A 5,217-nucleotide genomic window follows, 5' to 3' on the forward strand; every position below is an offset into this window, starting at 1 on the left:
GTCATACTACGCGTTTTTCGAGGAGTGGTCTATCTTGATCCTCTATGATCTTTGGTCGGACGGAGTTTGGGGGCGGGGCCTGCTCCCATTGGCCGTTAGCGCTGTCCGTCAATGGGAAGGGGACGGGACCTCATCGCCGGTCACGTGAGGGACGAGGCCTCCGCTCAGCGCCTGGAGCTCAGGTCGGAACAGTTGCCGCCGCCGCTCGACCCCGTGTCTTTAACCCACCGCCTCCTCCCTTCCCGAGGGCGATCCTGCGGCCGGCGACCCGAGGAGCCAGAGCCCGAGGCGTGCGGGGTGGTGGGGGAGGGGTTTGTCAGTGAGTGAGGAAGGGGCGGTCTGGGCGCCCTCTGGTCCTCCAACTGTTCCGCCTACCTGGCGGCGGGAGGCCGCGGTGCAGCGGCTCTAGTTCCCCCACTGCAGCGACCCTTGTCCATTGACGGGTTCGGTGCAGCGTCTCTGGTTCTCCGAGCGCAGCGCCTCCTGGCGGCGGGGGGCCGCAGTGCAGTGTCTCTGGTTCCCCCACTGCAGCGACCCCTGTCCATTGACGGGCTCCGTGCAGCGGCTCTGGTTCTCCGAGCGCAGCGCCTCCTGGCGGCGGGAGGCTGCGGTGAGCGTCTCTGGTCCTCCGATTGTCGCGCCCCCTGGCATCGGGCGACCACCGTGTGGGTTGAAGGTCGTGATGCTGCGTCTCTGGTCTACAGGCCGCATCGCCCCCTGGCGGCGGGAAGGTTGAGTTTAGTTTATTGTCACGTGTACCAAGGTACAGTGAACAACTTTTTTGTTGCGCGCTAACCAATCAGTGGAAAGACAACGCGTGATTACAATCGCAGTGTACGGAGACTGGATAAAGGGAATAACGTTGAGTGTAAGACTGAGTGTAAGACAAAGTTTCATCCTGTATAAGGTCATAAGTGATAGGAGCAGAATTAGGCCATTAGGCCCATCAAGTCTACCCCACTATTCAATCATGGCTGATCTATCTCTCCCTCCAAACCCCATTCTCCTGCCTGCTCCCCATATCTCCTGACACCCATATCTCGGTATACGGAATGGTAATGAGCCAATATTAGGAGAAAGGGTGCAACGAGACCTGGGTGTCCTTGGCAGGGCTCTCACTTAATTTGTTTTCACAGTTGCCAACCGGGCAACCGAGGCAGCTTTTTAGGTTGCCAAATGACAGTTTAGGTGGTCATTTAAGATGGCTTGCATGACGGGTGCGATAATGTGCTCGGACGAAGTGCATAGTTACCAGTCAGAATTACGCTCAATGAAGCATTCACATATTATTTCTGCTTCAAATAAAGTCACAAACTAAACATATTCACCAATCAAGACATGATATGGGGAACTGGTGCAGGGGGCAGGGATTTAGATTCTTAGACCACTGGGATCTGATTTGGAGTAAGGGGGAACTGTTACAAAATTGACAGATTGCACCTTAACAGGTGGGAGACCGGCATTCTGGCAGGCAGGTTTGCCACTGCGACACAGGTGGTTTTAAACTAAATAGGGTGTGTGTGTGTGTGGGGGGGGGGGGTCAAATGGGATAGTCAACGATGGAGTTAAAGGGAAAGGGAGTAAAGGGATAGTTAATGACCTCAGAATTAACGGGAAAGAAAACTCACAAAGGGATTGGAGAGTATGGCCAAGTGTAATAGGGATCGATGTGAAAGGTGAGATGCGTAAAGAATTAAAAGTATTGTATATGAATGCACGAAGTATAAGAAGTAAAGTAGATGAGCTTGAGGCTCAGTTAGAGGTTGGTAGATATGATATTGTGGGGATTACCAAGACTTGGCTGTAGGGGGATCGGGTCTGGGAACTTAATATTCAGGATTATACATCCTATAGAAAGGACAGGCAGGTGGGCAGAGGAGGGGGTTAGCTCTTCTGGTGAGGGATGGAATTCAGTCCCTTGCGAGGGAAGACATAGGGACTGACGAGGTAGAGTCAATGTGGATTGAGTTGAAGAATTGTAAAGGCAAGAAGACGCTAATTGGTGTTATTTACAGACCCCCAAATAGCAGCCCGGATGTAGGATGTAAGTAGCAGCAGGAGTTAAAACTGGCATGTAACAAAGGTAATGCCATTGTGGTGATGGGGGATTTCAATATGCAGGTAGACTGCGAAAATCAGGTTGGTTCAGGACTCCAAGAAAGAGAGTTTGTAGAATGCCTCCGAGATGGATTTTTAGAGGAGCTTGTAATGGAGCCAACCAGAGAAAAGGCAATTCTGGATTTAGTGTTGTCCAATGAACCAAATTTGATAAGAGAACTCGAGGTAAAGGAACCGCTTGGAGGTAGTGATCATAATATGACTAGTTTTAATCTACAATTTGAGAAGGAGAATGTTAAATCGGAAGTGGCAGTGATGCAGCTGAACAAAGGGGACTATGAAGGCACGAGATGGAGCTGGCCAAGGTGGACTGGAAAGGGACACTAGCAGGAATGACGGTGGAACAGCAATGGCAGGAATTTCTGGGCATAATCCGGAAGACACAGGATCAATTCATTCCAAAAAGGAAGAAATATTTTAAGGGTAGTAGGAGGCAACCGTGGCTAACAAGAGAAGTTAGGGATAGAATAAAACTAAAAGGAAAGATGTATAATACAGCAAAGAGTAGCCGGAAGCCACAGGATTGGGAAACTTTCATAAGACAACAGAAGGAAACAAAACGAGCAATATTGGCTGAAAAGATGAAGTGCGAGGGGAAGCTGGCCAGGAATATATAGGACAGTAAAAGCTTCTTTAGATATGTTAAGGGAAAAAGAATGGCAATGTCAAATGTGGGTCCCTTGAAGGCAGACACAGGTGAAATTATGGGGAACTAGGAAATGGCAGAAGAGTTGATTAGGTACTTCGGATCTGTCTTCACTAAGGAAGACACAAGCAATCTCCCGGAAGTACTAGAGGACAGAGGATCTAAGGGGGTCGAGGAACTGAAATAAATTTTAATTAGGAGAGAAATAGTATTGGCAGGCTAATGGGACTGAAGGATGATAAATCCCCTGGGCCTGATGGACTGCATCCCAGGGTCCTCAGGGAGGTGGCTCTAGAAATAGTGGACGCATTGGTGTTCATTTTCCAATGTTCAATAGATTCAGGATCAGTTCCTGTGGATTGGAGGATAGCTAATGTTATCCCACTTTTCAAGAAAGGAGCGAGAGAGAAAACGGGGAATTACAGACCAGTTAGCCTGACTTCGGTGGTGGGAAAGATGCTGGAGTCAATTATTAAAGAGGTAATAATCGAGCATTTGGATAGCAGTAAAAAGGATTAGTCAAACTCAGCATGGATTTATGAAAGGAAAATCATGCTTGACTAATCTTCTGGAATATTTTGAGGATGTGACAAGTAAAATGGATGAAGGGGAGCCAGTGGATGTAGTGTATCTAGACTTTCAGAAAGTCGTTTGATAAGGTCCCGCACGGGAGACTGGTGACTAAAATTAGATCACATGGTATTGCGGGTAGGGTGTTGACTTGGATAGAAAATTGGTTGGCAGACAGGAAGCAAAGAGTAGGAGTGAACGGATCCTTTTCAGAATGGTAGGCAGTGGCGAGTGGAGTACCGCAATGCTCGGTGTTGCGGCCGTAACTGTTTACCATATATTAATGATTTGGAAGAGTGAATTAGGAACAACACTAGCAAGTTTGCGGATGACACAAAGCTGGGTGGCAGTGTGAACTGTGAAGAGGATGTTATGAGGGTGACCTGGAGAGGTTGAATGAGTGGGAAGATGCGTGGCAGATGCAATATAATATAGATAAATGTGAGGTTATCCACTTTGGTGGCAAAAACAAGGGGGCAGATTATTATCCCAATGGGGTTAGGTTAGGTAAGGGGGAGGTACAGCAAGACCTGGGTGTCCTTGTACACCGGTCACTGAAAGTTGGCGTGCAGGTACAGCAGGCAGTGAAGAAAGCTGATGGAATGTTGGCCTTCATATCAAGAGGATTTCAGTATAGGAGTGGAGAGGTTCTTGTGCAGTTGTATAGGGCTCTGCTAAGACCACATCTGGAGTAGTGCATACAGTTTTGGTCTCCTAATTTGAGGAAGGACATCCTTGTGATTGAGGCAGTGCAGCGTAGGTTCACGAGATTGATCCCTGGGATGGCGGGACTGTCATATGAGGAGAGATTGAAAAAGTATTCACTGGAGTTTAGAAGGATGAGGGGTTATCTTATATAAACATATATAATTATAAAAGGACTGGGCAAGCTAGATGCAGGAAAAATGTTCACAATGTTGGGCACGTTCAGAACCAGGGGCCACAGTCTTAGAATAAAGGGGAAGCCATTGAAGACTGAGGTGAGAAAAACACTTTTTCAGCCAGAGAGTTGTGAATTTGTGGAATTCCCTGCCACAGCGGGCAGTGGAGGCCAAATCACTGGATGGATTTAAGAGAGAGTTAGATAGAGCTCTAGGTGCTAGTGGAATCAAGGGATATGGGGAGAAGGCAGGCACGGGTTATTGATTGGGGCCGATCAGCCATGATCGCAATGAATGGCTGTGCTGGCTCGAAGGGCCGAATGGCCTCCTCCTGCACCTATTTTCTATGTTTCTATGATATATACCACAATGACATGCAGCAAAATTATAATACAGTATCTTAACTCTTTTTACACGATGCAATGAATGCTATTCTATTATTTATTTCCACTTCCAGACAAAAATGTGGTTGTATTATTCAGCATATGATCAACCTCGGTGAGACCAAGCGCAGGCTTGGCGATCGCTTCGCACAACGCCTCCAGTCAGTTCGCAATAACCAACCTGATCTCCCGGTGGCTCAGCACTTCAACTCCCCCTCCCATTACAAATCCAACCTTTCTGTCCTGGGCTTCTTCCATGGCTAGAATGAGGCCCACTGCAAATTGGAGGAACATCACCTCATATTTCGCGGTATGAAAACTGGCTTCTCCAATTTCAGGCAGTCCTTGCTTTCTCCCTCCTTCCCCTCACATTCCCAGCTCTCCCACTGTTTCAGCATCTTCCTTTCTGTTTCCACCCCCCCCCCCCCCCCCCGACATCAGTCTGAAGAAGGGTCTCGACCTGAAATGCTGATTTTCTCCGGGTTTTTTGTCTACCAACGGGATCCCACCACTGACCACATCTTCCCATCTCCTCCCCTGTCGGCATTCCGCAATGACCGCTCCCTCCGTAACTCCCTGGTCAATTTGTCCCTTTCCCCTGGCACTTTCCATTGCAACT

The sequence above is a fragment of the Amblyraja radiata genome, chromosome 38, assembly GCF_010909765.2.
Source record: "Amblyraja radiata isolate CabotCenter1 chromosome 38, sAmbRad1.1.pri, whole genome shotgun sequence".
Lineage (NCBI taxonomy): Eukaryota > Metazoa > Chordata > Chondrichthyes > Rajiformes > Rajidae > Amblyraja > Amblyraja radiata.